The sequence below is a fragment of the Tachyglossus aculeatus genome, chromosome 13 (genome assembly GCF_015852505.1).
Source record: "Tachyglossus aculeatus isolate mTacAcu1 chromosome 13, mTacAcu1.pri, whole genome shotgun sequence".
In the NCBI taxonomy this organism is placed as follows: Eukaryota; Metazoa; Chordata; class Mammalia; order Monotremata; family Tachyglossidae; genus Tachyglossus; species Tachyglossus aculeatus.
In genome coordinates, this window is record NC_052078.1 from 12,817,035 (window position 1) to 12,837,520 (window position 20,486).

The window sequence follows — 20,486 nt, forward strand, 5'->3', positions numbered from 1 at the left end:
CTAGGCAAGCTCTTTTTAGACATGAGAGGATAATATGATGCTTCTGTGTGTGTTCACCGCTCCTTTCTACTGTCACATCACATTGTGAGACAGTTCTAATTTTCTTTCCAATAATATCCTCATTAATATAAAGTGACTCAGACAGTCTCAATAATAGCCAGCCCAGTTTTTCTCTCCTTGTGGATGGAAGAATAGGAGGGTAATTCACATACTCTACAGGTTTATGTGCTTGGGGTGGGGGGTGAGAGGGTTCTCTAACTATCATTGTGAGGTGCCACTTGGGAGGTTGAGGAACATTTATTTTTCCACCTGTTTTTCCCTCCATTCTGCAGCATTTTTTATAGTATTTGTTGAGCACTTACTAAGAGCGCGGGCTTGGGAGTCTTAAGATGTGGGTTCTAATCCCAGCTCTGGCACTTATCACTGGGTTACCTTGGGCAAGCCGCTTAACTTCTCCGTGTCTCAGGTACCTCATCTGTAAAATGAGGATTAGGACTGTGAGCCCCATGTGGGACAACCTGATTACCTTGTATCTGCCCCAGTGCTCAGAACAGTGCTTGGCACATAGTAAGTGCCTAACAAATACCATTATTATTATTATTTTTATTCTCATTTATTTATAAGCCAGGCACTGTTCTAAATGCTGGGGCAGATACAAGCTAATCAGGTGGGACAAAGTCCAATTCCCACTTGGGGCCTACAGTTTTAATCCCCATTTTACAGATGAGGTAACTGGCATAGAGAAGTGAAGTGACTTGACCAAGGTCACACAGCAGACGAGTGGTAGAACCGGGATTAGAACCCAGGACTTTCTGAGTCCCAGGCCCGTGTTCCCAGGCCACTTTTACCTGGTAAGCACTTTGATATTTACCCCATCCCTATCCCCACAGCAAGTTATGTAGATATATGTGTGTATATATGTATTTGTATATATGTATGTGTAAAATAAATTTCAGGTAGGGGAAGCCAAAGAGCATAAGGACATATATACATATACATGTATATGTATATATGTCCTTATGCTCTTTGGCTTCCCCTACCTGAAATTTATTTTGGTGTCTGTCTCCCCTGCTAGATTGAAGTCTAGGATCCTCTATCCACTGATTTGTGTTCTCCCGAACAAATAGTACAGTGCTCTGCATATAGTCTGTGCTCAATCAATCAATAGTTGATTGATTGAGTGAGTGGTCCCATCAGCCTTCTGTATAGGGCCCAACTCTCACTGGTTGGGTCAACACCGACCCGGGCTGAGATTCCGTGTAGGAAGTTGTTTTGTTCCTGTCAGTTACACTGTTTGGTGTCGCGAGCCGAGAAGGGAGATATAGATGAAAGTGCTCTCACCTCCATCTCTCCCAGGGCTCTGTGAGAAGCTGAGCCCAGTGAGGCACAATGAAGCACAAGGAGCTGTGTTTGATTACCAGGTTGAATCTGTTTTCCATTCTGTAACTTTCAGATTATCCTCTCTTTATCTTCCACCTAATACTTTTCTTCCCCAGCAGGTCATCTGACTGCGCTGGAGTGCTGATGAAGAATACTCTCTCGCTTGTAGATGGATGTGAAGCCGACCAATAAGTTCACTTGAAACCAACAAACAAGAACCCCACAAGGAGCAGATTATAGAGCAAGAAAGGTTTGGTTTTAATTACCTCATATCTTTAAGGATGATGCTGTTGCTGATGATCTTATAAAGAACCAGATGACTCTCTGTCCTGAGACTGCCTCCAACCTGATTATCTTGTATCAGCCCCAGCATTTAGCATAGTGTTTGGCACACAGTAAGCACTTAACAAATACCTCCATTAACATTGTTTCAAAATTGAGAGCTCATGTGAAGGAATTGATTACCGAATAGCGCTGTAGGTTTTCCGAGTGCTACTCGCTCTCTTTCGTCTCTCCTGGAAATATTTAGACTCTATGTTTCATGAGAGAAAAGACTGATATTTCTGTCTATTGAACCTCTCTGCATCATGTTTAAAACCCCATCAGGTGTTCCATATTAATTGTTCATGGGAGCACAAAATCACGAAGATGGAGGAAAGCCCGCTAAGGGAAGCTGTCTAATCTGTCTCCGTCTCCTAACCCCAGGCAGAAATACCCTACGGTGAGAGCACAGAGATTGATGTTGATACACTATTAAACATTTACCAAGGAAGAGACGTCCTAATCCCTTACTAATCCTCGGTTTTCCTGGTCATACCACCTCATCATCTGCCTTTGCACTCATGAATGTACATGTAGCTGATTGTTCTCATTCTTTTTTGACCTATGGTTTACAGGCAAATTGTGCACTTTTTATCTCCCCAGTTGTATTTTAAATATCTCCAGGCAGAGAACACTTCTTTTAATTTCACTGCATGTTCCTTATGCAAACAATACGTGCTTAATCAATCAATCATATTTATTGAGTGCTTACTGTGTGCAGAATACTGTATTAAGGATTTAAGAGAGTATAATATAACAAAACACACAGGAGGTGCTCCCAAAATATCACTGATGAAGAAGAGGTCCAACTCGAATTCCCAACAGTTCTCGCTCTCTTCCCAGTGCACAGCACCCAGTGATAAAGCATCATTCCCATTACTTCATCCAATCCAGCCTCCGGAGACGGCTATTTACGCAGCTTCCTCAGCTTTAACCTAGAACTGATATTCTCGTGAGAGCAGAGCTAATTCCTAGGATAGAAGGATTATTTTGTGCAATAATCCAGTTTATGATAATGTTCCAACATCAACTATCCTTGACTTCCCATTACCATAGCCTCGATTTTGAAATTTGCCCTCTTCCCAGATCTTCACACTTCTCAATACCTAACTTCCCGTTGGACTATTTCTTTCCTTTTTTTGAAGAATCATTTCTACAAACAAGATACACCTCCTCTGCAGTGGTCCATTACGCTCTAAATATGATTAATTAGTCTGTTGAGTCTGAATCGTCACTGCTCATCTTCCAAATGAATCTAGATATCTTGACAGGTAGATGGATGAGGTGGGATTGGGCTCTATATTGATGACTTTATTCACACTGAAAATGCCACTTAATACAACAGTATATAGAGACACAAATCTGTGTGGACATGAATACTTACCACCCGGTTCTTCCAAGCGGAAGGACTGGAGTGAAATATATTCAGTTTTTCCATAACATGTGTTTCTGCAACGTGTTTTGGAAATTAGGGGGCATTCTTTTCACCACAGCATATATTTGTGTAGAATATGGTATGGTGTCAGAAGAGATAGTTGTGCATACGGAAAGCATCAACCAAGCCACGTGCATTATATTGCAGGTTTTCTTTAATGTAAGGTTCGTAATGACTATAACCCCCAAGTTTTTGGAGCCCCGGGAAGTTATTAAGCTGCTACTTTTCATCTTAGTCACTGTGTAAGGCTATTCGTATCACATGTTAAAACCCATTAATTTTCTGCAATATCCCAGATGATTTAAATCAGATCTGTCTTCCTTGCTAACCTGGCTAAATTCATTAATTTGCAAGTTTTTCCTGACATTAGTGTATATTAGCTCCATTTTGATGCATTAAGGGAATAATTTTAGTCTTTTCCGCGTTGACACGTGTGCCCTTTGAAATTTAATACGGTCAGAAAGAAATCTGCTTGGTGACTGATTTAGAACAAGCAGGAGGAATACTTGCCATGTTGAAAAGAAGGGCTGTGGGTAGATTTTTAATCTTTCAGCCTTTGAGTTTTGACCCTAATCATATGGACTAAGTGTTGCCATTCTTTGTTTTTGTCAGAATTAATTTGTTAGTGTTTTCCTTGAACACCACAGAGCATAGAGAAGTTCACAATTTCCCGGGAAAAACACCAATTCTCAGTTGTCACTCTGCATGGGGTCCCATTAAAGACCCTTCCTTTTAAAACCTCAGTGTGCTAGGAAGAACCTATTGAAAGAGGCGAGTTTGCTTAGCATATTGCAGAAGAAAGAGGACCTTCTTTCCCAAAGAAATTAAAGGCAAAAATGTCTTTTTCCCTTGCAGTGTTTTGTGTGCATGTGTGTTATTTTCTGATTTAGACCGCATATGCACTGATGAAGTCTCCAGTCAAGAATGATGGATAGGTCTTGGCCCAGATGCCCATGAATCCCTCTCCCCCACAGCGCTTAGAGCAGTGCTTTGTCCATTGTAAGCTCTTAATGATGTTATTGTTGACTTATTGTGAAGCTTATAGTCCCCGCTCAATCAATCCATTGTCAGAAGGGGCACACAGCGCAAGGTGAAATGAAATCCAGAGAAATTCCAAACCTCTCATTTTATTCAGTCATTTCAAGCTTTTTCCACAGCCACCTTTTATGGAGCTTCTAACAGTGATAAAAGTGCCCTGATTTGAGTTTCAGTTTCCATTTCCATCCCTTCTCCGGAGTAGCTCCCAATGGGCAGTGATGGCAAAAATCTAGCACAGGAGAGACAAAGGGAAGGAAAGGTCGTTAAATATTTCAAATGGATTAATCCGTTCCGGATGAATTGAGAGTTAAAGCTAATGGAAAATTAGTATCACCCAAAACATGGTGTTCAATGGCAGAGATAAATTTCTATGGAAATCCATTTGAAAAAGAGATGAATCTCAACCAAAAACCCAAGTGTGAATCCAGTTTGCATTGAATAATTTCAAATCAAATACCTATCTCAGTTTGTAAAAATGCACATAGTATACCCACATTTTAATGCACATCTCCCTTTTTCCCGAAGAGAAAATGGGGACGACTTAGTTATGGTATTTATTAAACTCCTGTAATGGGCATCAGTACTGTGCTGTGGTCACTTTGGCTGTAAATGAGCCCACCATCATCATCATCAATCATATTTATTGAGTGCTTACTGTGTGCAGAGCACTGTCCTAAGTGCTTGGGAAGTACAAGTTATGCACAGACCTTAGTCAGTATGCATTTTTCAGTATGTTTCACCCTTGCCTGCTTACTGCTGTCTGCACTCTGTGCCCCAGTGGGACTGAGGTCGGCAGGGATGAATGTGTGGTGGTCAGTTCCGTTGCATTGGCTCCCAGGCCCAAGGCTCTCCCATCGTTCTTGTTGGAGGACTCCATCATCACTACGTGCTAGCCACTGTGGTAAGCACTTGGGTAGTTACAAGATAATTATACCAGACACAGTCTATGTTGTACATAGGGCCCTCCACCCAAGAGATAGGGAGAGTAGGTACCCTGTCCCCATTTCACAGAGGAGAAAGCTGAGGCTCAGTAACTTGCCCAAGGCCATCCAGCAGGCCAGTGGCAGAGCTCGGAATAGAATCCAAGTTTCGGGCTCCCAGTCACCTGTTCTTTCCATTATGCTCCACCAATTGGTAAGGCTGAGTGGTCCCGAACGGGAAACCCCCCAAAAGAATAAGTGCCAGAGGCGGCAGTTCTGGTTTGAATGATTTTGAGGCAGACTGTTTTTGGAGGTGGGGGTCTCGAATCTGAGCTGCATTGTCCAAGAATGGGAGCTTGCCGGACCCAGCTGTCCGTCCCTGGTTTCCATGCCAAGGAGGGGATTCTGCCTTGACGCGGTGCCATCTTCACGTCCCCCACGCCACCACCCAACGCCTCTGATGTGGACCCAGGTTGCAGTGTGCTGGGTGTCCAGTCAGAGCCATCGGCTCCCTCAGCGAGTTTTCACAGCCCCAGGCAGGACACGGGGGCTGCTTCAGGGTAGGGATGGGGAGGGAGCCAACCTGCGCTCCTGCTACTTCCATTCTTTTGACCTGCAGGACACAGTCTCCTATGGTATTTCCCTAGCTCGACCCCTGGGCTGGTGGATGAACCTGAATTTTTTTTATGGTATTGAAATGTCTTGCTGAGCCTCTTCCCCTGGCCTCTCCCATTCCAGACATTCACCTCCACCCCACCCCCTACCTCCCAGTAATAATCTCTGGTCTCATCGGAACAGTCAGGTACCTTTAAAAGCCGTGGCCCTGTCCCTCTTTCTGGTGGAAGTCAAATTTACTTTCACCCCTGGAAACAGCGGACTCAGTTTTGGAGCCTGGATTTATTCCCAGCATCTCTCAGTATTCTGTTCTAGTTACAGATGAGCTACCGCATAAAGGAAAACCTAGCAGTATGTCATTTGTATGAATGAACTGGTTTTCCATTGTCCTTTGGGAAGAAAGAGCTTGCTCTTGCTCAGAAAGGAGCAAAGAAATGGTGAAAACTCAGGTGAAATTAGTAAGAAATTACTTCACTCGGATATAGTGGTTGAACCCAGTTTCCTTAGAAGGTTATTTTTTTTTTGATGGTTGTTTTAGGGGTCAGGGGGAGAGGGAAGACAATTATAGAATGATAATTGTGGAAATTGTTAACTGTTTACTATGTGTCAGTACTGTTCCAAGTATAATACAGTTCATTCATTCATTCATATTTATTGAGCGCTTACTGTGTGCAGAGCACTGTACTAAGCGTTTGGGAAGTAGAAGTTGGCAACATATAGAGACGGTCCCTACAATCAGATCAGACCCAGTCCCTGTCTATTATGGGAAGCAGCAGTAAGGTATTTCCAATGAAAAAGCCTTGACCAAAAGCAGGAACCAGGTCTAAAAGGGAATGCCTTTTTGTTTCATCGACTTACCCAATTGTCTTGGGAAGTTCTGTCAGGAGAGTCAGTCAGTCAACTGTATTTATTTGTGCAGAGCACTGTGCTAAGCACTTGGGAGAGTACAGTATAATAATATAACAGACACATTCCCTGCTCAAAATGATCATACAACTGGACACAATCGTTGGACATTTAAGTGAAGCAGGTGAAAATAGACATAGACTGTAGCCAGGGTCTCTTATTCTTAAACTCTGCAGTGCTCTGCACCCAGTGAGCACTCAGTAAATACGATAAATTGACTGATTAATTAAACTGAAATTTGGCTATTCCCATTTGGTGTTTCAGGTGAATGTTCAAATAGTGATCAGAGAGGTTGGTTCAGTCCAAAAAAAAGTGAAGGGGAGATATCAATCAATCAGTTATATTCATTTATTGATTACTCTGTGCAGAACACTGTACTAAGTGCTTGGGAAAGTACAATATCACAGATTTGTAGACATGTTGCCTGCCCATGATGAGTTTACAATCTATGGATAAGGTTTCAAATACAAGGTTTTTTTTATTTGCTTTGCTGCCATTTTATAAATAATGATAATTATGGTACTTCTTAAGAACTTATTATGTGCTAAGCACTGTTCTAAACACTGGGGTAGATACAAGGTAATCAGGTTGTCCCACGCGGGGCTAACAGTCTTAATCCCCATTTTCCAGATGAGGTAACTGAGGCCCAGAGGAATGAAGTGACTTGCCCAAAGTCACACAGCTAAGGGCCGGAGCCAGGATTAGAACCCGTGACTTCTGACTCCCAAGCCCGTGCTCTTTCCACCAAGCCACGCTGCTTCTCTATCAGATCGGACACAGTCACTGTCCCACGTGGGGTTTACACTCTTGCCTCAGTTTACAGATGAGGTAACTGAGGCACAGAGAAGGCACAGCGTTGAGCAGTTGCCCAAGGTCACACAGCAGACACGTGGAGGAGGCGGGATTAGTACCTAGGTCCTTCGAACTCCTAGGACTGTATTCTACCACCAAGGCACACTGCTTCTTAAATATTCAGTAATTCTGAACTGTGACCTTTCCTTATTTCCCCCTTCAGTAAGTGTCTGTTTCTCTTTGAAACACAAGCTGCCGTTTTGGTTTCCTCTGCTCTGCTGGTTGCACAGGACCACCTAGAAGAAGGCTCTCAAGTCATTCCATCAATCAATCAATGGTATTTAATAAGTACTTTGTGCAGAGCACTGCACTAAGTACTTGGGAGAGTACGGCGTAACACAGTTGGTAGATAACTTCCCTGCTCACAAGGAATTTATCACTGGTTATGCTTACATTTCATCTGATTTCTTTTTCTTGCCATTCATCAGACTTGCGGATTGGCTCCCGATGTTCTGGAGAACGTCATCGGCAAAATGGTTTCATTTGGGTCTGGTTGTAAATCTCAGTGTGCTTTCATCTTAGATTAACAGGAGTGTTGTGTGCTGTAGTCAATTAAATTATTCAAAATTGTGGAACTTTGCCACTAGATTTTGAGGCTCACCCGGGTGGCAAGAGAGGAAAGAGAAACCGACGCTTTCCAAGAATATTACTAAGGCAAACTTGTTTTTATTACAAACTTAATCCAATCTCTCATGTATAATAGTGCTGCTATGGTTGAAGAAACATTTTCATTTAGAACTCCCGTTCTATGCCTCTCTGATTTTGAGAAATTACCCTCAGGACAGAAAATTTTCACGCTTGTTCTCAACCCTAAGTTCATTTTGGGTGCTGCTTGAGAAAATTCTGCCTAGTCATTGTCGAAGCAATTGAACATGAAAAAATGGGATGTTTCCCCAATTAAGGCATTTTTCAGCTTTTTCTTTCTTGGATAATTCAGGACCAGCTTTCCACAAATTAGGCTTTGGTCTGGTTCTATGCCAGCCTTCCCCTTTGGAAGAGGGTTTTAGGTGCACGTGCTGTGAAACCAGGCCACTGGGTCTCCATTTGACCAGTATCACAATTCTGGGTCACCAAAGCTACCCGTTCGGTCTTGCCTAATGTGTCTGTAGGCAGTAAGATGGACCCTGAGGAGTATTGAGGCCTTTCAGAGTTTGGAATTCAATCTAACTCCTTGGGACGGGGATTATCTCTTCTACTTTTATTGTGCTCTCCCTGGGTCCTTCGACAGTGCTCCTCATTCATTCATTCATTCATTCATTCAATCATATTTATTGAGCACTTACTGTGTGCAGAGCACTGTACTAAGCGCTTGGGAAGTACAAGGCGGCAACATATAGAGACGGTCCCTACCCAACAATGGGCTCACAGTGTAGATGGGGGAGACAGACAACAAAACAAAACATGTGGACAGGTGTCAAGTCGTCAGAACAAATAGAATTAAAGCTAGATGCACATCATTAACAAAATAAATAGAATAGTAAATATGTACAAGTAAAATAAATAGAGTGATAAATCTATACAAACATATACAGGTGTGGGGAGGGGAAGGAGGTAGGACAGGGGGATGGGGATTTGGCCAAATCCAAGGGAGACAGAGCCTTAGAGTTAACAAACTAAGATGCCCTGGTGCCTCTCTGTTGTTCCGGATTCATCTCAGTTCCATTAGAGCTAGGACTATAAGCTTCTTGTGGGCAGAGAATCTGCCTTTGCCTCTTGTACTTTCCCAAGCACTGACTCTGGGTATCACGCTTCTACTCCGTAGTGAGAATTATTGCTGAAACTGGACCTCTGTGCTGATCAATTGAGTGGGTTTATTCCTGCCGGTGGCGTCCAGGGTTCTGATATGGGTCTACAGAGGCCCCAGGCGTGAAGGCTAGGCTTCACTGGTTGCTGTGGAAACTCTGTTAAAGGATTATGTGTGGAGAATCTAGTGTCACTGAGGAACACCCATTGGCCCTTGTCTCCCCTACAGCATTTAGGTTCATGACACCCTAGGTGGGTAATACTCCCTGGCCTTTTTGCCTCTAGGCACGCATTTTCTGCCACTGTCTCAGAACCCTGCTTCTCTCACAGAGATCAAGCAATCAATCGTATTTATTGAGCGCTTACTGTGTGCAGAGCACCGTACTAAGCACTTGGAAAGTACGGGTTGGCAACATATAGAGACGATCCCTACCCAACAGTGGGCTCACAGTCTAGAAGATGGCAGCCGACAACTATTTCTGGCTCATAGAAAGGCATCATTTATTGTCCGAGAGGGGCTTGAGGAGACCTTGACTCCTTATTGCTCACTGCAGACTCAACCCAAGTGAGGAAATCAGCTTTAGTGAGGGAGAAACTCTTTGCAGCAACTCATTTGAATAATGTTACCTAAAATCTTCTAGAGTCCTGTTCACCTCCCACTCAGTCCCAGTTTCTCACCTAGGTGCCTAAGTCCATGGATATCCTGTGAAGGGTTATAGAGAGCTAGATTCCTCTCACCGTACTGCCGATGAAACCAGACAGTGATAGATGAGGAAGCTGATTGACTCTGAAGGAGTGGAATCTTCCAACAGTCTCCTTTTCCTGGTGGAGAACAGTTAGGGGTGATATAATTCCTTTACTGAATGAGATTATGGCATCTACCGGCTCATAACCAAACAAAAACGTACATATAGCCAACCAGCTGAGAACGCGGACTTCCGTAAGCAAGTTGCACATGGAATGAGAGATTAAGTCCTTGTTACATGTGTCCAGAGACCTGGGTACTGATTTAGGTATATATCAGCTGGATCTTCATAAACAAAACTGGCATATGCTTGAAAACCTGTTGCGAAATACCCGGTTCTCGAAGGCTCCCACCAAGCCTACTTATTAGGTATTTTATTCACGAAGGTTCATGGTTCTTGCACTGTGTGTCTCCTTCCTTATGGAAGGATTGAAAAGGATGAGGTTGAAGTGGGGCAGTGCAGCCTAGTGGAAAGAACTCAGAGGACCTGAGTTCTAATCCCAGCTCCACCATTCATTCATTCATTGTCATATTTATTGAGGGCTTACTGTGTGCAGAGCACTGTACTAAGCGCTTGAAGTACAACCACTTACCTACTGGGTGGCCTTGAGCAAGTCGCTGAGTAAGGCTCAGTGGAAAGAGCCCGGGCTTTGGAGTCAGAGGTCATGGGTTCAAATTCCAGCTCTGCCCATTGTCAGCTGTGTGATTTTGGGCAAGTCACTTAACTTCTCTGGGCCTCAGTTCCCTCATCTGTAAAATGGGGATTAAGACTGTGAGCCCACGTGGGACAAACTGATCACCTTGTATCCCCCCAGCACTTAGAACAGTGCTTTGCATGTAATAAGTGCTTAACATGAGAAGCAGCGTGGCTCAGTGGAAAGAGCATGGGCTTTGGAGTCAGAGGTCATGGGTTCAAACCCTGGCTCCGCCAATTGTCAGCTGTGTGACTTTGGGCAAGTCACTTAACTTCTCTGGGCCTCAGTTCCCTCATCTGTCAAATGGCGATTAAGACTGTGAGCCCCCTGTGGGACACCCTGATCACCTTGTAACCTTCCCAGTGCTTAGAACAGTGCTTGGCACAAAGTAAGCACTAAATAAGTGCCATCATTATTATTATTAACAAACACCATAAAAAAGTCACATAACTTTTCCGTATCTCAGTTTCCTCACCTGGAAAATGGGGATTAAATACCTGCTTTCCCTTTCTCTTGGGCTGTGTGCCCCTAGAGGGGCAGGGAATGGATCTGAATCTCCTGTGCCCACCCCAGTGCTTAACACATAGTAAACCCCTAACGAATACCACTATCATCATTTTTTCTCTGTCGTTCTGTCTTCAGATTGCCTCTTGGTTGGCTCAGGGGCCTACCTGATGATCAACTGTTTTTTGTGCATCCTGCCATTTCAGTCTTGCTCCTCTCCCCTCATACCAAAGCCTTCACAGTGGAGGGCAACAGGGAGTGAGGATAGCGCTGGGAGTTAACCAAACCAGACCAGCATTTAATTACATTGGGATTCCTGGGGGGCATCTTTAACATCATTTTCACCGTGATTTTCACAGTGGGACTCATGCAGATTGGGTCAATAGTCCTTTTAAAACGTACCCACCCGTTGCCCATCAACTCTGTGCAGACATGGCCTTATTTATCGGATATTTGGTATTGAACCAAAATGAATTGAGGCAGTTTAGAGGATGGGGTGAAAGGCTTTACCTTCATAGCAATGGAATTGACCTTGTCGATATGCTAAAACACAGGGACTCCTGACAAACCCGCACGTAGAGAAGTATAAACCTATTCATATTACGCTAAATGCGCCATTCATGTCTGCCAGGCTGGGCTCATTCTTATTTATTATTTGCTACCCATTTTTCTTTCACTATTTCCACCTGAGGTCAAACCGCTGAATTCAGCTATAGTAAGGGCAGCACTGGAGGACTTGGCACAAAGTAGATTTACTCTGTCTGCTAGAAAAAAAAATCATGTGGAATGAGCCATGCTGGCGTTCATTATTGAAGCACGTTTATGCAACTCACATTGGGAAGAGCCATGAAAGACCGAGCAATATCTCTGCCTTTCAGACATACATTAGGAGAGAAAGATTATCCAATTTGAAGTTACAATTCAGTGCGGGGACTAGGAAATTCATGCATTTTACATGGCAAGATCATAAACTCTCCAACAGAAAACAGTCAATAAACAGTCTTTACGCACCAATCTTCTCTACAAGTAACAGTTTGTAAGGCAATCTTTTACCAGAGCAATGTGAAAAAAACGGAAGTAATTGAAAAGTTGACTGTGTCCATGGTTAATCAATTAATCAGTCATTCAATGCTATTTATTGAGTGCTTACTGTATGCAGAGCACTCTACTAAGAGTTTGGGAGAGTACAATAAAACAGAGTTGGTAGGCACATCCCCTGCCCACATAAATTCCTGAATTTGGTGAAAAACTGTTAGGGGCCTTAGGATCAAACTGTACCTAAAGAATAAACTGGCTACTTCCCTTGTTCAGAGCTAAAATAGGTAGCCGAAGCCATATGCTCCTTAGGCAGATCCCAGAAAGATAAATGACTCGGTCTTTGAACCCACAAGAAAGGTTGGCGCTTCTCTAAAGCGAACACCAACGGATATGGTTTTGAAGATGCGTGAAATGGGAATCCATCTTTGATACACGTCCAGCTTTGCATTACTTCCTGCCTCTCCCTCCTGCTTTTATGTTAATGAATTCAAAGTGCCAATATCAATGCATTTTCTCCTTGATCTTGGCTCACTTCCCAGTGTAGTTGAACCTTAGTGCAGCAACAATAAAACACAAAGTTATTGTTTTTGTCATTGCTTTACTGACCTGAAGAAGACACCTCAATTCCTTGTTTTTGAAAAATCTAGCGCTGCTTTTAGGGAATATCATTAGCCCTGCCCTCGATAAAAAAAAAAAAAAAAATGCAGCATTGGATTTCAAGGTCCCTGTCTACAAGGAGAGAAGGCCTTAGCTTTCTCTTGGACATCATGGTTTGTTATTGCTCTTTTTATCTTAATTATATAATGGGAAGAACACTTCTAATTTTGCAGGGTATTTACAATCAATGGCTCATGTTATTTTCAAATGTCTCAGTACTGGCCTGGCATTTAATGTTTTGCAGAGTCCAAAGTCACAAACCTCATCCCTTGGTTACTCTACAAAGTTTAAAAGTTTCCATTAGGCACTTTGCTTTTCATTTGAATCGACCTCTTACTATTTTCTGAAATGACCACTAAAAATAGATCATATAAAATTATATTACTATTGGCGCAACCCGTGCTCCAGTTAAATGGTGTTTTCCAGTTCCACCTAAAAAAGGGATAATACCCATTCATGCTATAAGAGATTGTCATTCATATTTTATATTTTGACTTTAATTTGTATTTTGTATTTATATTTTGACAGATATAACTGATCAAAATCAGCAGATGTTGGAGTGTGCAATACAAGCATCAGAAATTCAAAGAACTGTTGGGTTGTGAAACAGAATCCCAAAAGTAAGTATAAACCACAACTACCTGGACACAATATTATTAGTATAATTGTATCCCATAACACACTTAGCTCAAAGACTTGCAATCATGTAATTAAAACTTGACTTGAAGCAATTATGATATATAATGATGTATAGTAATTATGGATAATAACCCAATTATAATTTGCACGGGTATCAGAAAAACCATTCTGAAATTCTTTCGAATAGATTGTACTCATGCTTCATCACAGGGAGTCACAGTAGAATTGAATGTCCTTTGAAATTAGAGAAGCAGCGTGGCTCAGTGGAAAAGGGCACGGACTTCGGAGTCAGAGGTCATGGGTTCAAATCCTGGCTCTGCCAATTGTCAGCTGTGTGACTTGGGGCAAGTCACTTAACTTCTCTGTGCCTCAGTTCCCTCACCTGGAAAATGGGGATTAAATACCTGCTTTCCCTTTCTCTTGGGCTGTGAGCCCCTAGCGGGGCAGGGAAATGGATCTGAGTCTCCTGTGCCCACCCCAGTGCTTAACACATAGTAAACCCCTAACGAATACCACTATCATCATTTTTTTCTCTGTCATTCTGTCTTCAGATTGCCTCTTGGTTGACTCAGGGGCCTATCTATTGATCAACTGTTTTTTTTTTACATCCTGCCATTTCAGTCCTGCTCCTCTCCCCTCATACCAAAGCCTTCACAGTGGAGGGCAACAGGGAGTGAGGATAGCGCTGGGAGTTAACCAAACCAGAACAGCTTTTCATTATTTATTATTATAAATGAATCTGTTGTACAAGCTAATTGTTCATCATCTCCTCCCATTCAAGTCCCGTCCTTAGAACGGACATACGAGGATCTTCCCATCCGCCTCGTCCTAGGTTTACCTTGCTTCGGCCTGAAAGTTGCCTTTAGTCATTGCAATCATTCATCATTTAGACGACCACAGACCCAAGCTGTGGTCTGCTATGGAATCGGGTCTGAGGCAGGCCTTGGCGACCCCAACACCTCTCTGAACAATATTCCCTCAGTGCCTGCTATGTGGCAGGGAAGGGGGTGTTGACACTATCTGGTGAAGAGTTAGGAGGTAAGAATGGGAGTTCATTTTGATCAGGGGCCAACTGGTCACTCAGATGAAGGCGTCCCAAAGGCAGGAGGAATTATGAGGTTTTACGACGGGTGAGGGGTTCGGGTCAGAATCGTAGCAGTGGAAGGGATCCACTTAGAGATGGTACTTGAAACTATCAGAGGCAACGAGCCCCCTGAGAGAGTGAGAAGAGCAAAGGACCCAAACAGAGCAAGGTTATGGAACACGCACAGAAAACGAGTGAGGAGAAGGAGGAGGAGATAGCAAAGGAAACCGAGAAAGAGCAGTCAGAGAGGCAGGGTTAAAATCAGGAGGGGTACTGTTTAATCCTGGGGCTTCCAGGGTGGGGGTGAAGAAGATGGGAATCTGAATTCATCACTAATTACCATTGCATTTATTAAGCACTTGGTGCTGTGCACTGGGGTGGATACAAAACAATCGGATCAGACCATTCCCTGACTCCCAACGAGCCCATAGTCTAAGCGAGAGGGAGGGCAGGTAGTATATCCCCCTTTTAGAGAGAGGAAATGGAGGCACAGAAAATTCAAGTGACTTGCCCAAGCAGGGAACTGATTAGAACCTGCATCTCCTGACTCTGAATCCTGTACTCTTTCCACTAGATTTATTGAGAACCCACTCTGTGCGAAGCACTGTACTAAGTCAGTGCTGGGTAGTGTACCATTAGGACACATCAGTCAATCAATAAGTGGTACTTATTGAGCGCTTACTATGTGCAGAGCCCTGTACTAAGCGCATGGGAGAGTACAATGCAACAGAATTAGCAGACATGCCCCCTGCCCATAATGAGCTTATGTTCATTTCACTTCTCAAGCTTAAAATCTTAGGCTTCTAAAGCAGTCCTTTGTGTTTACCGACTCTATTGTACGCAGTGCTTAGAACAGTGGTTGGCACATAATAATAATAATAATGATGGCATTTGTTAAGCACTTACTATGTGCCAAGCACTGTTCTAAGCACTGTGGAGGATACAAGGTGATCAGGTTGTCCCACGTGAGGCTCACAGTCTCAATCCCCATTTTACAGATGAGGTACCGAGACACAGAGAAGTTAAGTGACTTGCCCAGAGTCACACAGATGACAAGTGGCAGAGCCGGGATTAGAACCCATGACCTCTGACTCCCAAGCCCGAGCTCTTTCCACTGAGCCACGCTGCTTCCCACATAGTAAGCGCTTAACAAATGCCATCATTATTATTACTCCATTATACAGTGCTCTGCACATAGTAAGTGCTCAGCATGGCCTAGTGGATAGACCAGAGGCCTGGAAGTGAGTGGGACCTGGGTTCTAATACTGGCTTCGCCACTTATCTGCTCTGTGACACTTAATTAAATTAAGTGCAAAATTAAGTGCAAGACACTTAATTTCTCTGTGCCTCCGTTTCCTCATCTGTAAAATGGGGAATCGAGCCTGGGAGCCCTGCGTGGGACAGGGACTACATCCAACCTGATTATCTTGTATCTACCCCAGTGCTTAGCAAAGTGCTTGGCACATAGTAAGCTCTTAACAAATATCACGGTTACTATTATCAATAAATCCATTGATTGATTGATTGTTGCCCTTCCTTTAGCATTTTACCAGTTATGCTATTGAGTTTCAAAAAAGTGCTCCAGGTTTTCCATGTTTGCACTCGTAGCAACATACGTGCATTCTGCAGCTTGGGTAATCATGAACCCACAGCAAGTCATAATGCACCACTGAAGTTTCTCTCTCAAAATAGAGACAAGACTGAAATAGTAGTAGTATTAGCATTTAATAGGCACCTAGTGGCAAAGCTCAGTAGATCATGACCTCAAAGCCAATCTCAAATTGTGCAACATAATAACAATAGTAATCGTAAGAATATTTAAGTGCTTCCAATGTGTCAAGCACTGTTCCAAGAACGGGAGTAGATATCCAATAATCGGTTGGACACAGTCCCCGTCCCATATGGGGCTCACAGTCTTAATTCCCATTTTACAGATGAGGTAACTGAGTCCAAGAGAAATGAAGTGGCTTGCCCAAGGTCACCCAGCAGACAAGTGGAGGAGCTGGGATTGGAACTCAGGTCGTCTGACACCCAAGCCCATACTCTATCTACTGGGCCATGCTGCTTCTCTAGCACTCTGCTGGAAAACAATAGGGCTATATAATCTGACCCACAGCAATCAATCAATCAATCAATCGTATTTATTGAGCGCTTACTGTGTGCAGAGCACTGCACTGAGCGCTTGGGAAGTACAAGTTGGCAGCAACCTGATAACTCTTGGAATAGAGGGTCTTGCTTCTTCATTCATCCGTTCAATCGTATTTAATGAACACTTACATGTGCAGAGCACTGCACTAAGCAGGGATTGTGTCTACACACTGTGGTCTATGGTCCCAAGCACTTGGTGCAGTATTCCGCTTTTAGGAAATGCTCAGTAAATAGCACTGGCGGACGGGTGGCGAAAAAAGAATATTAACTAAAGGACTTGAAACCAATGTCCAGTGCTACAAGCAGTAAACAGCTTGAGAGCTTGTTGGGCTATACTGTTAGATTTGCCAAAGTATCTTGTGTGGAGTCAGTCAAATCTAAGTGTGCGTTGCTTTGGGTAGGAATGTTAAAATTGCCCATATTAATATTTGTTTAAATTCACAATCTTTTATCATTTGTTCTTATTTCCAGTGCTGTTTGATCACATGAGGTTAGCTATATGTATTGTGCTCCGCATTTAAAAATGTATTTATATGGTTTTGGTCAATTTTTTGGATCTTGGGAATGCTTTACATTATTTCCTGTGGGAAACTGTCCTCCGTTTCCTGCTTTTTCACTTAACCCTCAATTTTCCTGGAACTAATTAAGAGCATTAGCCAGGGTTTTCTGGTGTTCTTTAGAATTTGAAGCAAAAATCAGCTTGAGCCTGTAGGATCCCAACTTTATTTTGGCTGTGGAAACACAAGGCTTCTTCCTTCCCTCCACTCCTGGCACCCGCCTCCTCGTCATCTGATAAGGAGACTGTAACACAGGAAATTAAAGCCTAGATTTTAAGTTAATCACTGATCGTGCACACAGCTCTGAAAAGGCGCTATCCAGAATAAGTGTGGGTGTGGAGTTGAGGAGGTGTCAAGGAAAAGAAAAACCCTCTAGATGTGAGCTCCTTGTGGGCAGGAAATGTTGTCTACCAACTTTAGTATATTCTTTCCCCAGCACTGAATTAGGTGCTCAGCCCATAGTAAGTGCTCAATAAAAAACTATTCATTGATTGGGAAGAAAGGAATACAGATGTGGCTACCCAACAATTTTCTGACTCAAAGGCTTTAGATCAAAGCATTTAGAACAGTGCTCAAATTAGCAGTTAGTACAGTAAGCGCTCAGTAAATACCATTGATTGGCTGGCCTACGTTGCCTACGCTAATTGTTCTTAGATTTTAGCGTTTAATAATAATTCATGCTATTATAATGGTGCTTGGGGCAACTAGCGACCTTGCTGTCATGAGAATCCATAATTAATGCACAGGTACGTCCTGAGCCAAAGAGCTAAACTTCCTCGGCATTTCTTTTAAGGCTTAACATGTCCTCAGAAAGAACCTAAGATACCATTTTTTCAGCTGGAGATAGCAAAACAGTGACTCATAAGGCATCTTAGGGGACACAGTGTCAGTTTCATCATTAGGCAAGCATGATTTTCCCACTAAAATTTTCCATTCAGATGAGATTCTGTGGGGGCTTATCTGACACTCAGCAGCCAACACTGGCCTGGAGGGGTGTGTTGGGGGAGAGGGGCAATTTGTAGAGTCACCTACTACTAGAGTTACCCCAGAAACTGCAGACATCGTTTAATGCTGAGGACTTGGCCCAACCTGAAATTGCCCCGAGAGAGTGGTGGCAGGAGCTGACAGTGGGTAAATGGAGTAGTCCAGAGCTCCGGCATCCCTGGGCAACAGCCGTTAATCAAACGAAGCAGGAGGCAAGTACAAGTTTGGAATCTCACACAAAATGGTGTAATTCATGGCCAAATATTCCTTTCTGTCTGGGATCAAACAACTTCAGCTGCTCCTGAAAATTTGAGGCAAGAAGAGCCAGTTGCAAATCCTTCCGTTTCCCAATTGATAATGTGGCAGCTTCTCTGTATACCATTAGGAAACATGTGGCTTTTAGAGTTCTCCCTCCCCTACCCCCGCCAAAAGAGGAGGCGTTCCCTCCTGGGTACACTTAGAGAGTGAATCCAAAATGGATTTTAAGATGAGAGTTTAGACTTCCCACTCCCAACACTGTTTTCTACCCCGTTTCCATTTGGCTTCAATTTCCCACAACAATGACACATTAAACATAAGTCACAAAAATAAAGACTTAAAAAAAACAAAGCTTTATTGCAGTGGAGAAATAGAAAAATGTGATTCAGACATCACAATTTCTATTTGTTCCTACCAAAGCTCAGGCCAGCTAGTGGTGAATTTAGGTAGAAAAATAAGATCTTGATTACGCTGAATTCCTGTCTTTATCAAACATATGTGTTTTCTTCTGAAGAACCTGGACTTGGGTCATTAGTAAATTGTTGAACTCTCCACTTGACTGGGGTGTCTGTTGTGAGCCTGGGAGCCTGACTGTTGTGTGGCTGCAGGCTAGTTCAGGAGTCTCATCTCTGGGGTGTTGCTTAGCTTAAGTGTGTGTGGCAACTCTGCATCTCTCTAGCTTTCAACAAAGCCAACCTGAGCCCTCAGCGACTTCCAGACGCCCCTTGTACCAGATTTGACTGCCCAGTTACAACCAACTGCATCTGTCCATCCTCTTCGCAGGTGTCTGAGTGAGAGCCGATTGAAGAAAGCTAGAGGGACATGAACAGTTTGGAGTTACCATTGAAGACACTGGAATTAAGATAAGGTAATGATCCATTGAGATGTGTGTAAAGGGAATGAGCAGTTTGGTTTTTAAATACCTGCTATGGAGGATTTTTCCAGCAGAGTGGAACAGGAATATAAAGAAAGGAAGTCCTAACCACAGTAATACTTTTTAGTTCCTATATAAAACAAAAAGAAAGACTAAACTCACCCACATGAAAGACTTAGTAAACTGAAGTTCTAAAAAAAAAAAGTTTCTTCAAGCCCCATAAATATTGACTCTAAGGGGACATTTGTAGAGGGGGTAAAAAGTGGAAAGCAAATATCTCCTTTTAATAACATTCTGTCCACAGAAAAAGCAGAACAGTGCTCTCAGAGCAAGAGAGAAAAATGTGAAACAAGATTCAGAAAATGGAAAAACAGAAAACAAAGCAAAAATATGCGAAAAAACCTCCCCAGATGACCAAAAAGTAACAGAACTAAATGAAGTACAAATTGAACCAATTAGATGAATAAATAAGATGATAGAAGCTAATGATCAGAGCCAACTCTTCCTTGCCACTAACGTACTGTGCTTCATTACCAGCCTGTAACAATAATCCCACAGACCTCTACAGTGAAGGAAAACAATAAGCAACCACCCCTCTGATCAGACTGCTGCTCTGGAGGGATCCAGAGCACCTAAACAGTTCAGCTGGTAGTTCTGCCTAGAATTAAAACCTCACTCAGGTTTTCTCCCAAGAGGAAACACATCCTTTGAATAAGTTTGTCGGCGGTAATGAAGATGGGAAAATAGCACTGATGCACTACCAGGGGCCGGCTTTGTGGAAGCCCTAGCAAAGCAAGATAATAGGTACAAGGCATTGAAGGTCTCAAATTGGGATTCAGGATGAGAGATCCTATTTTATGTGATCCCTTTCAATGATACCTATCACATAAACCATGTTTCTGACTCCTCCAGGTACCGTTCATGCCAAAAGGATAGGGGGCAGTTGGGTCATCTACTATGTTCAGAGTACCTTTGATCAGTCACCATTATCCCTACATCTATACAGACAATCACGCTACATGGCTAGTTGCTTCCGCCTGGGACTCTGGATGAAAAACAAGCATAATCACTTGAAGCCACCCTTTCTGTGTGC

The 20,486-nt window shown here is 43.0% G+C and overlaps 1 long non-coding RNA gene across 1 annotated transcript in view; it reads left to right on the top strand.

Annotated features, from left to right (window-relative positions):
* Positions 1-1,547: 1,547 nt before the first annotated feature.
* Positions 1,548-20,486, top strand: part of LOC119936394 — a 319,208-nt gene continuing 300,269 nt past the window's right edge. The window contains exons 1-3 of the long non-coding RNA XR_005453727.1: positions 1,548-1,630; positions 13,378-13,469; positions 19,303-19,387. This is a non-coding gene — a long non-coding RNA (uncharacterized LOC119936394). The remainder of the gene's footprint in view (positions 1,631-13,377; positions 13,470-19,302; positions 19,388-20,486) is intronic.